Genomic DNA, 13,681 nt, shown 5'->3' with positions numbered 1-13,681 from the left:
TTTAAGAGGTCATGTAGGAAGACAAGAAGCACCACCTCTTTCAGGCCCTATAGCCCAAGGTCATGGGTGGAGCAGATACCACTACACTTCCTCTTTTTGTCTAAATAAGAAGGTTCTAAACCTAATACAGATTATATATGATAAGAATGATTATCAAGTATTGTCCAGGAGAAATAAAGGGTAATAACATAAACAAAAATGGAAATACAACCAACAAGAATATCATAAAACAAGAAATACACACTAAATGTCCAGATCATAGGTAGATGTCAAATTACAAAGATTACGTCAATAGCTGTCCTATCCTGAAGAATCTAACTCTAGTGCCTAATATGTTCTTAGCTAAGATATGAAAGGATTGTGACTGTAACTATCTAGTCTTCAACCCCATCAAAAACCTGAGAAGGAAAATAATATTCCTGAGTAAACAGGAAGTGTAAGCAAGCAACTTCCAAAAATTGAAAGAATTGACAAAGCTAGTAGCCTGGACAGTCACCTAATGTTTCTCAGCACCATTGGGGCATCCATTTTTGGCTACAGGCTTAGAATATCTGACAGATCATCTTCAGAAGGAGGAATTTTGAAAGACCATCTTACCCTGTCTTAGCAATGTTCAGCAGTTACTTTTCCTTATGTCCTGCTCATCCAGGAAGGACAATGTACATACTGTCAGCAGCAAAGGCAAGGGCATTTCTTTGCCCAGCAGGCCAATTTTCTGCCAAGAAGACAAATTTCTATGTAAGATGAATTGCTAAACGGTCTTATTAGTAAAAAAACAAACAAACCCTGGATCCAGATATTGGGGTGAAAGCCAAGAGATCAGAGGAACAGAACAAGCTACAGCCACAATTTCTTACCCTAGGAAATCCTCAGCCCAAGAGAGAGCTGAGAAGCCCTCCAACAACAGAGAGCTACTTCCTGTATACTCATGCCTATATCCTTTCTGTGCCCTGACACCTCACTTCCCCTCTCTGCCCAGCTACATCACTTCCTCATTCTGCCCAGCTCTATCACTTCCTGTCTGTCTGTACAGACCTCCAGACATCTATGGTTAACTACTGGTGGGAATAGAAGGTGTGTGCTACACACCTGGCTCTGTTCCCAGTGTGGCCTTGAACTCACAGAGATCCAGATGAATCTCTGCCTCCTGAATGCTAGGGTTAAAGGTGTGTGCTACCGTTGCCTGGCCTCTATGTTTAATATAGTGGCTGGCATTTCTCTCTGATCTCCATGCAGTATTTATTTATTAGAGCACAAATAAAATATTACCACACTTCCATTTGGAGAGTCTACAAAGCCCAACATTCTCTTGGGAATATATTAGTGCTGCTAGGAGCAATTGTGTCTCGTGTCAACAGAATGCTAAGTTATCAAAACATGCCATATTCTCTAGGTCTATGAAGTGTTTGAAGATTACCTATCCATCTGACATACATTTCTGTATATCTGGAAAACCTGACTACATGACTATGATTATCACAAGCATGAGTGACTATAAATCTGTAGTTCTAAACAACATAAATAACTTAAGGACTAAGGCTTTACATTATAAAAGTAAACAATCTGTGAACAGATGTATAGTACAGGGATAACGACCTGAAAGTTGTGACAATATGCAAAATATTTTAATCAGAGGTAGAAATGTATAGTGCAATATGACAACAATATTCTTAATGTGTATCAATATATAAAACACTCTAAACAGAGGTAGAATATACATACAGTATGACAAATATAATTTTACATTTGTTTTTATTTGTATCAATATGCAAATTATCTTTAACAGAAAGAGAAATAATTTTATATTTTTATCACCATACATGATTCCATACCAATACAAATTATCTAAAGCTGATAGTTACCGATTTAGTTTACAAGTAGATACAATAATCTACCTTATTTTCTATCCTATCTATTCCCCATTTCTTCTTTTCCAAAAGAGAATTCTGAGTCTAAACTTTATTGTTCTACCTTCAACCCTATTACAACTTATAACCAACTCCTAACAGATGACAATTGTCCAAACTCTGAGAAAACAAAACTTTTGGGAAAGAGGGCATCATTTTCTTAAAATTACTTCCTGCTGTCTAGGGGGCAATGGTATCTCTGTGTGATGCTGTAAGAAAGCTAAAACAATGGCTAAGTCTTGTAAGGACAAGCTGTAATGTTAGCCAGTCTCAGAGCAATGGGTAAGATTTATCTGAAGTTCTGCCTAGAAGTGTAATATGATGGACCATCTCATCTTGGAATGATTCTGAAGAGTTTGCACTCCAAAGCTGATCATACAGTGGTGTTTATCAGCTAAATGGCATCATTATGGACTAGGAAGAGTCATTGTTATGAGGCCCCATCTAATTTCTGGAGACTTTAGAGATCGCTATTGGGAAGATTTATTTTTTTCACTGATGAAAACTTGAGAATTATTAATATCAATTATTAACATTCCACTTCTGACACCAAGTGCCGTGGGATGGTCTTTTTGTACGCTGTGAATATGTGTTGTTACCATTGATTAATAAAGAAACTGCTATGGCCTATGGCAAGACAGCTTAGAGCCAGGCGAGGAACCAAAGCAGAAAGACAAGGAGAAGGTAGAGTCAGAGAAGCAAGATGTAATGGAACACAAGTAATGCCATGAAGCCACATGCCAAAACATAGATTAATAGAAATGGGTTGAATTAAGGTGTAAGACCTAATTAATGATAATCCTGAGCTATAGGCCAAACAGTTTGTAATTGATATAAGCCTCTGTATGTATGTTTATTTGGGACTGAACAGCTGTGGGATCAGGTGAGACAGAAATTTCCATCTACAATTCTCACTCACCTTCAGGCATTGATCCACATAGACCTGATAAAGCTTAAAAAGGATTCTTAACACACAGTAACGGATCCTCACTGGGCTTCCTAGTCTCATAGTCTCATGCCATCAGCAGTATAGAGATGTGTCTCCCAACAGCTGCCTGTAAGATGGAGCTGGCTGCCAGTTGCCATGAGCTAAGTGGCATGGCAAGCTCCTGAAGTCTCTCCCACAGGCCGAGGTACAGACAGTCTTCTCCCAGCCTCTGCCACTACCTACAGGCTTGAGAGCACAGTTTCAGACTCAAGAACACAACTGCACACTACTTAATACTGCTTCCCAGAACTGGGGAGGTAAGCATGACTCATTGGTACCTCTGCCACATTGGAAAGTCAAATGGGGTGGAGCCAGCAGCCAGGGTGCTGCTTTGGTTCTAGCCACACAGATTAGCAGTTTAAAAACTCTCCAGGTCAGAAAAAGATTAAAGATGCACAATAAAGACAGATTCAGATGGAAAGAAAATCTAAATGGGTTATGAGATGTTTAAAAATATATATAGGCCTGCGTAAAAAAGAAAAAAAGTAGAAAAAGTCCTTAAAAAAGAAATAGACTTAAAAAAAAAGGCCACATAAAGATAGAAGATACACAGAGAGTCTGGATACCATATATTATTGTGTTGTCTTTAGAATATTTAACTTCAGAGAGACATTTCATTAAGGGGACTGCTAAGTGAAACCAACATATATATTTTTAAAGGTATGTTGACTTCAAAATTTGGGTCTAAGGATATATTGCTTTGGAAAAGAGGTTCTGCTTTTGTTTCCACAGAAAATGAGAAGCTGTGGATTCCTTCCAGGTTAATATGGTTCCACCAAGGAAGACACTCTGAGAGGTCTCCAATGGAATCTATGGCCCAAATGATCTAACATTCAGAATAGCTTCAAGGCAGCTGGCTGAGATAATCCAGCCTCAGACTATTCTAGTCAGGACTTGACCATAATAAAAAATTTTCTCAGGGTCCCCCAAAGATTACCAATGCCCCTATCAGTAGGAAGTAGCTCATACTCCCAAAAAATGGATTATGGATGTTTATCTTTGTTTAGGGGGTTTGGTTACAAATTATTATTGGTCATAGTCAATCTCTTTCTAAAGAAAAAAGGGGGATATGATATAGAAATGATAAAAAGATATATTATTGAATCTACTTTAATTAAAAAATAACTGTTAATCTTAAATTACTTTATATTGGTATTGATTTTGGTTTATTGATACAAATTTAAGGTCAACTTTGCTATACTATATATATACATATATATATATATATATATTTCTACTCTTGTTTAAGGTATTATGTTTATGCAACTCATTTAAAATTATAATGTATAATTAAGGAATACAGATTAATAATTATTCATCTATAATAGCAAACTTATAGTCATGCTAGTTAGGTTTTCAAGGTCATATAGAGATATATTTCAGATAGATAGGCAATCTCCAAAGACTTCAAAGACCTACAGAATATGGCATTTAAAATGTTTTAAGAACTTGGATTTTTCTGGACAGTGAGACATGTCTGCTCCTGGCAGCACCAATTACTTCATAGAGGATGATTAGCATTGAAGAAGCTTGTTAGGGAGCTTGCTTACAATATAGAAAAGGCTGGCCATCTGGGCAAGAAACTGATCTTGCCTGGACTGCTTGACAATATATTGTATGAACTGGATGTGCAGGACCCATAGTAAAATAACCACTGAACTTTGCCAAAATAAGGCAAGATGGTCCTTCAGGTTCCTGCTTCACAGAAGAAACTGTCAGACATTCTGCATGACATGGAGAAAAGTGACTGATGAACTTTGTTATTAGGCAGAACAGTCTTTTGCATTTCTTGCTTCACCAAAAAATATGCCAGAGACTCTAGGCCTATAGGCTAAAGATGGATGCCCCAATGTTACAGATGAACTTTGGGTGATTGTCCAGGCAGCAGAGGTCTCTGTCATTTATAGAATTTTGGAAGTTGCTTACAATGCATTTACTGTTTACTTAAGTAATATATCCTTCTGGGGTCTTTGATGGAGTTGAAGACTAGATAGTTATAATTATAGTTTTCCTTATCATGATAAAAGATAAATTTGATATGAAACTTTGTGGGAGACTGTGGGAGTCCAGTCCCTACCTTTCCCATCTTTTATAGGGTTCTTAGGAGGAGAAGCGAGGGATAAGAAAATATTAGGTGGAGAGAGAGAGACCTAGCTAAAGAGAAAAAAGACATGCTGTGGGATGTTTTGTATTCTGTGAATATGTGTTGCTCTGATTGGTTGATAAATAAAGCTGTTTGGCCAATGGTGAGGCAGAATAAGGTTAGGTAGGACATTCTAACTAGAGAGAGAGGAAGAAGAAAGACAGAGCAGAGGAGACACTGTCAGCTGCCATCAAGAGAAGCAACATGTAAAGATACCGGTAAGCCACAAGTCACATGGCAAACCATAGATTTATGAAAATGGATTAATTCAAGATGTAAGAGCTAGGTAGCAAGAAGCCTGCCATGGCTGTAATTTAAAAATAATATAAGCCTGTGTGTGTTTATTTGGGTCCAAGTGGCTGCAAGACCAGTGAGTGAGAGAGATTTGTCCTAACCATAGGCCAGGTGGACACAGGAAAACTTATAGCTACAAAGACAGAAACACAGGATAGCTTTAGGAGGGCCTGGATCAATACCCAACAGTCTCAAAGGTTTATTCAAAAAGCTTTTAATAAAATGCCACGGGAAGAGGCAAAAGACCTCCCCCTTGCAATATCAAAGCATACTGTACAGCTGAGTGTAGATCCTTCCAAATACCTGATAAACATGCCTGTGGTCATCATCCCATTATATAGCCCTGCTGGGTAAAGCTCAGATTCTCTGATCCTGAGTAAGTTCTCACTAGGAAATCTCTGTGGGCTCCCACAAAACTTTAGACTCACAAATATAGGCTAGATGGTAGAGTATTTTCTTTAATATAAATAGACTAGATAATGTAACTGTAATTCTTGCTTGATAACTGTTTTGCTACGTGTAATTTTACCATATTAAAATGAAAACCTTCCTTTTTGATTAGACAAAAAATGGGAAGTGCTGTGGGATGGTCTTTCTGTATGCTGTGAATATGTGTTGTTACCATTGGTTAATAAAGAAGCTACTATGGCCTATGGCAAGGCAGAATAGAGCCAGGCAGGGAAATCCAAGCAGAAAGACAAGGAAAAGAAGGTAGAGTCAGAAGAGATTCTGAGTGCTGCTGAGGGGGCAAGATGTAATGGAACACAGGCAATGCCACAAAGCCACATGGCAAAACATAGATTAATAGAAATGGGTTGAATTAATGTGTAAGAGTTGGTTAGTGGTAAGCCTGAGCTATAGGCCAAACAGTTTGCAATTGATATAAGCCTCTGTATGTTTATTTGGGACTGAACGGTTGTGGGACCAGGTGGAACAGACATTTCCATCTATAGAAAAAAGAAAGAAAAGGAGGAAGGAAAGGAAGGAAGGAAGGAAGGAAGGAAGGAAGGGAGGGAGGGAGGGAGGGAGGGAGGGAGGGAGGGAGGGAGGGAGGGAGGGAGGGAGGAAAAAAGAAGAGGAAATCCCAAGAAATCTTCCCAGATTTCCAGCTCAGCTTTTTAAATGAAGCAGTTTTGACACAGGTCACCAAGAATTTGACTTTTTTCTACTCCTCATGCTCCCCCTGCCACCCCCTGCACCAGTATAGAAGACTTGAATATAGGGGCATTTTGCACACATGGCACACCTGGAATCAAAACTATCTTTGACGTTATTACTGATATTGGGCTTGTGACCCTGCACCATGGGTGATTACAGGCAACTTGAGAAGTCTAAAAACTAGAAGATTCTGGTCTGTGCGCATGGAAAACACTGATGCTTTGTGGCTTCAGAATTGGCACAGGTATCCTGAATCTTAATTTTTATTCATTGCAGAATTGTTTGGCTTGCACTGGTTGTCGGACATGTGCTGATATTCAGGAAGTCCCAGTATCTATTCTATCTACCCTTCTCTTGTTCTTGGATCTTCCAAGAGAGGGGATCCTCCTTAACCATGGTGGGAACCCCAGTCAGCCTCATCTCCATGAGAAGTCAGGAAAGTAAATAAGGAAAGAGGGAGTAAGGTTCAGCCTCTGATGGAGAAAGAAGTTTGGGTCATATATGGCTAAATGAGGGTTACTCCCAAGAGAACCCAGGTGGAGGCTCATGCTTCCACCATTAAGCCAAGAGACAATGCAAATTGGGCCCTAAAGAGCTGATCATCTTCCCCAGAAGTAAGGGTGGGTGAGGTCAGAATCACCACTCCATAACCCTGGGAAAGGTTTGTGAGGAAGGTGCTCCTCTGCTCCATTGTTTCCTCACCCCACTCTGGGCTCTTGGCCCATGAGCTGCAAATAGTTCAGTGTAGGCACATGGACAGAGGCTGTCTCGGAGAAGGAAGACTTGCTCACTTTCCTCTCTGTCTCTTGAGCTGTTCTAGCATGTAGGCAAAAACAAATTAGTCCTGAAAATTTCCAGTATAGAGGAAAGAAGGGTTTTGAGGTTGAAAGTGCATGAAGTACAAGCAGACACTGCTATGATTTGAGACAAGAGGACAAGTTCTGTCCGTGTAGGAAAACTTCACTGGGTGCTGTCACTCCTTTGGGGGCAGGGTTGCTTCAGCGATTCATTCAGAACTCACATGGCTACTTCTGGGGTGGTAGGACAAGTGCTCCTCCACGGCATACCCTTTCCCCTAGCCCTGGCTCTCCTGTGTCCCTGCTGTTTGTGCAAAACTGATGGGTGAGTGGGGAGGAGAACGGTAAGAGTGCTGACCGTGAGACTGTGAGGCTGTGGGTATGGCTCAGTGGTAAGAGACTTGCCTGATACACACAAGGCCCTGGATTACATCCCCTTCTTCACTGCATCAGCCAGTCCATGAAGTAAAGGGAACTTAAGGGTTTTCAATCCATGTGCATCTAGCACTGAGATGGACAGTCCAGGGGAGCTTGTGTGAATTTGCAGCAGCCAACGGCAGATGCTAGATGGGCTGCTGCCAGTAACAGCAAGCTGCAAAGAAGGAACAGCCTCCTTGGGTTGGGGCTGGAGATAAGGGCTCCATAAGGTACACTCTTTTTGCCCAGCATCTCCAGGCTCAAGTTCCTCTAATTGAGATAGACTATCCTTTCCCTCCATGCTGCCTGGTCTTATTTATGCTCCACCACACCCAGGACACCCTTTCTTTTGTTTTTGTTTACTTCCAAGTTACTGTGACATAAACAAGCTAAGGGAAAAGAGCAGTCCATGTTGTCTAGATTGCGGGTATATGTGGCAAATTATTCACCTTGAGCATTTGCCATGCTTGCTTACAGATTATAAATTTGAGTGAAAAAAAAAATAAAGTCAAAAGAAACATTTACTCAAGTTTTTTGTTTGTTTGTTTTTGTCTGTTTTTTAAGTAGTAGATCTTACAAGATTAGGGATTCATTAAGGTCACAGGGTATAAAAGAGTCACATCAGTAAGATCAAATAATCCAAACTGGTACCCACATCCACATCAGCAGACAAGCAACTGAATCTCCAGAGGACGCTCTGGAGATGGAGGCAAGATCTGGAAGGCAGTAGTTAAAAGTGCCTGGCTGTTGTAGCTGTCCTGGGCAATCAGCAACTGTAAGCACACCAGAGACTGCCACACAGACACTCTTAAAGCCAAAAAGAAAGGATTGTTGGCCAGTGGCACTTGCCCAAATCATGCAGCCCTGAGCCCTTTGTCCTTAACGCACAAAAACCACATCCTGGTTGTCACACTTCAGTTAGCAAGAAGCAGAACTACAGAAGCCAAAAAGCAAGGTTAATACATTTCCTGGATCTATGGATTAGGTCTTTGTTCCCATGTTGGCAGGTATTGGGACCTATGTGCTAGGTTTTAAGGACTGGGGCCTTGTTACACAACCATACTTGGAGGCTACACTAGAGTTGTCAAATGGATTAAAGGGAGAACATTTCCCCCCTTACTCTCCATTGTAGCTAGAGTTTTCCTGCCTTGCCCACAGTCAGGACAAATCTTTGTCACCCGCCAGTCCCCCAGCTGCTCAGACCCAACCAAGTAAACACAGAGACTTATACTGCTCACAAACTGTATGGCTGTGGCAGGCTTCTTGCTAACTGTTCTTATAGCTTAAATTAATCCATTTCCATAAATCTATACCTTGCCACGTGGCAGGTGGCTTACCGGCGTTTTCACATACTGCTTGTCATGGCGGCGGCTGGCAGTGTCTCTGCCTCAGCCTTCTGCTTCCCAGAACTCTCCTCTCTCCTTGTCCCACCTACTTCCTGCCTGGCCACTGACCAATCAGTGTTTTATTTATTGACCAATCAGAGCAATTTGACATACAGACCATCCCACAGCACTCCATGATCAGCTAGTTTCCAGGATACTCAAAATGTCTGTAACTGTACGGAACGGAGATCCATAGAATGGAGATAAACACAGCTCCAGTTCCCAGCCAAGTTGACACAATACTTCACAATACAGCCTCTTTATCTCTGTTTCTATTATTTGGTTCATCCTATGTAGCTTTAAAAAAGATTATAAGACCTTCCCAGAACCAAGAAGAAAAATAGAAGATACAAACACTGCAATCAGCTGCGATGTGACAGATTTTAGAATTACCAGCCAGTGATTCCACACGCCCCTCATACAATATAATCCTGATTCGAGTTTCCCCTCCTATACCTTCCAGTTCCTCCCTACCTCCTCTCCCATCCAGATCCACTCCCCTTCTGTCTCTCAATAGAAAAGAAAAGGCGTCTAAGAGATAACAACAAAATATAGCAAAATAGAATAAGATAAAACAAGAACCATTACGTCGAAGTTGGAAAGGGCAAATCAACAGAAGGAAAATAGCCCCAAGAGAATCAGAGACCCACTCATTCACATACTCAGGAATCCCATAAAAGTAAGAGCTATATTATGTACACAGGATATAGTGAAGACCTGTGTGGACTCTGTGCTCGGTGCTTCCATTTCTGTGACTTTATAAGACCTTTGTTTGCTCAGTTGATTTAGAAGGCTGCATTCTTCTTCTGGTGTCCTCCATTCTTGCTGGCACACACACACACACACACACACACACACACACACACACACACACACACACACATTCCTTTTGCCTCTTCTTCTGGGGGGTTCCCTGAGCTCTAAGGGGAGGGGTTGGATGGAAACATCCCATTTAGAGCTGTGTGATCCAAGATCTCGCTGTCTCTGTAATGTCTGGCTATGAATCTTCGTATTAGTTCCCATCTGCTACAGAAGGAAGCTTCTCTAATGATGGCTGAGCAAGGCATCAATCTATGAGTATAGAAGAATATCCTTTTGTTACCTTTTTTTTTTTTAAAGTATTTGATTTTTACCCTAGTCTCTGGGCTATCTAGTCTCTGGGTCTTGGTCAACCAAGCAGTGTCAGGCATGGGTTCCCTCTCCCAGAGTGGGCCTTTAGTCAGATCAGACATTGGTTGGCTACTCCCACAGTTCTGTACCACAACTGCCCTAGCATATTTTGCATTCAGGACAGACTGTAGATCAAAGGTTTTGTGGTTGGGTTGGTCTTTCTGTTTTTCTTTCAGTAGCCTGCAGAGTACCTTCCTACAAAGATACTAGAACATGGGGGTGAAGGGTCTATGTAGGAGCCAGGTCTACTTCTCCATGTTCAATGAGTTGTGCAGGTGTTGTCCTCAGCAGTGGGGCCTTACTGTCAGTTTGTTGGGAGCAACCTACAGTTGGCAACAGTTGGATTGTCTGGGGATTGCTGTGGATATTGCTCTATATAAATAAAACACTGATGGCCAGTGACTAGACAGGAAGTATAGGCGGGACAAGGAGAGAGGAGAATTGGGAAACAGGAAGAAGGAGGGAGAGACACTGCAGCCACCACCAGGACAAGCAGCATGTAAAGATGCCGGTAAGCCACCAGCCACATGGCAAGGTATAGATTTATAGGAATGGGTTAATTTAAGATATAAGAACAGTTAGCAAGAAGCCTGCCACAGCCATACAATTTATAAGTAATATGAGCGTCTGAGTGATTATTTTATATGTGGATTGTGGGACTTCGGGGTTTGGTGGAACCTGGAGAGAAGCCCTCCAGCAACAAATGGTGCCCAACGGCTCGAGTTGAAGACTAGCAGTTATAGTTACAACTTAGTATATATAATATCTTAGATAGAACATATTAAGTATTAGATTCAGGTTCTTTAGGATAGGGCACCATTGAATGATCTTTATAACATGCCATTTACCTATGCTTTATACTTCTCTGGATTTTAGTATGTGTTTCTTGCTTGATATTGTTTGCATTGGTTGTAGTTCCATCTTATCTAGGTCATTATCCCTCATTATTCCTGGACAATATTTGATAACCATTCCTTTGTATATAGTCTTGTATTAGTTTAGAACCTTCTTATTTAGACAAAAAGGGGGAGATGTAGTGGGTAGCTATTCCAGCTTGGATCTGGAAGTTCCAACCCCCATTGAGACTCTGGCAACTGTCACGCCTACGAGGTGGGGCCAGGGGAGGTGCCGGGAGACCCGAGAGCTGGATGGGCCAGCTCTCTCTCTGTGTGCTCTCTCTGTGCTGGGATGCTGAACGGTGGAGGTTGACTGAGCAGAGCTCCAGAGAACACCGCTGGACTGCGATACACCTTCCCCAGACCCTGCGACCTACCTATTACTTAATTAGTGAGTTACGCCATTAAATAAATATCCTTTTAACTATGTGGAGTGGCCAAAATAATTTCACCAATATCTGGCGCCCAGGTTTGAACACTGGCAGGTCCCAGGTTTGACCAGCAGTATGGCGGGAATGAGGCGTCTGCCGCACATTATGCTGTATGGTAGATTTAGTCTTTATTACTATTTTAAAAAAAAGAGGTTTCTGGGCTACATGCTGCTTTGATAAAAGCTTAGACCCACTATTTCTGAGACTTGATGACTCACAGAACTGGAGGAAAACGCCATGTTGGGAAGCTGAAATAGGCGGAGCCAGCAGCCACAGCACCGTTTCAGTTTTAGAATGCTACAGTTTAAAGCAATAGATTCACAATAAGACTGATTCAGATAAAATCGTTTACAATGTATGTAAAATATACGTAGGCTTGAAAGAGACAAAAAAACATAAATTAATATAAAAAAAAGCCACGTAAAGATGAATATTACACAGATAATCTGGATTGTGTTGTTTTTGGGATTTTTAACTACAAAAAAAATTTGATGGAAAAAGATGTTGAATTAAACCAATATGTATATTTTAAAGGTACCCTGACTTTAAAATTTGGATTTAAGGGTATGTTGCTTTGGAAAAGAGGTTCTGCTTTTGTTTCCACAGAAAGCCAGAGGCTGTTGATTTGTTCCAGATTAAGATACATCAGGTTTCACCAGCCAAGACCCCCTGAAAGGTCTCTGATGACACTATGGCCCAGATAATCTAACATCCAGAGAGGTTTCAAGGCAACTGGTTCACACAATACAGCCTCAAGGACTACCCCATAGGCCTAAAATTTTCTTTGCGTCCCCATAAGATACAGCGCCCCCCTCCAGCAGGAAGTAGTAAGAGATGCTACACCCAAATTCCCAAATATACCAGGCTGGCTTTAGAGGTGGAATTGGCTCACTCCCTCTCTAAACCCAGACTTATTGCTTTTTTTAAAAAAATGGTTAAGAGATTCTTCTGTCCCAAATCAGAAGAGCCCTCTGGTATGGGACAGAGAAAAACCAATATTTTTATTTAAAACAGGTTGATTATAAATGTGATCTCTTTCTAAAAAAGAAAAGGGGATATGATATAGATATATAGGAGGATATAGAGATGATAAGATAAAAAGGGTAGATTAATAAACCTAATTTTAAAGAACAACTTGTTTAAAATGTTTTACATTGGTATAAATTTTAGTTTATTGATACAAACTTGAAGTTAATTTTGTTATTATATATATATATATATATATATATATATATATATATATATATATATATATTTCTATTCTTGTTTGAGGTATTATGTTTATGTAACTCATTTAAAATTGTGATGGATAATTAAAAATAAATTAATAATTAGTCATCTATGATAATCATATTTGTAGCCATGTTAGTTAAGTCTTCCAGGTATACATAGATATATTTCAGATAGATAGGTAATCTTCGAACACTTCATAGACCTAGAGAATATGGCATTTAAATAACTTAGAATTCTGTTGACGTGAGACACAATTGCTCTTGGCTACACCAATTTGATCCGGAGAGAATGTTGGGCTTCTAAGACATTTCCATTTGGAAGTTTGTCTTTTTGGCACAAAATGGCCTACTTGGCAAAGAACTGCCCTTGCCTTGATGGCTGACAGTACAAATGCAATGCTATCCTTTCTGGACAAGCGGGACACAAGGAAAGCAACCACTGTATTCTGCCAAGACAGGGTAAGATGGTCTTTCAGAATTCCTGCTTCTGAAAATGGTCTGGCAGATACTCTAGGCCTGTAGCCAATTTGAATGCACCAACAATGCTGAGAAACATTAGGTGACTGTCCAGGCTGCCAGCTGTCTTGGTCTACTCTTGCAAGATTCCCAAAAGTTGCTTGCATCCATCTACCATTTCTCAGGTACCATTATGTTCCTTCTCAGGTCTTTGATGTGGTTAAAGACTAGATAGTTATAATTTCCTCAGTTATGATAAAAGATAAGTTAGATATAAAACCTTAAACTCACAAATATAAGATAGATAGGACATCTTCTTTAATACTGTAACTGCAATTCTTGCTCGATAATTGTTTTGTTATATGTAATTTTACCATGTTTAAGTTAAAACCTTCCTTTAAAAAAAA

This window comes from Peromyscus maniculatus, chromosome 1, assembly GCF_049852395.1.
Source record: "Peromyscus maniculatus bairdii isolate BWxNUB_F1_BW_parent chromosome 1, HU_Pman_BW_mat_3.1, whole genome shotgun sequence".
NCBI lineage: Eukaryota > Metazoa > Chordata > Mammalia > Rodentia > Cricetidae > Peromyscus > Peromyscus maniculatus.
The sequence above is the reverse complement of the archived record's forward strand: the minus strand, read 5'-3'. Positions refer to the sequence as shown.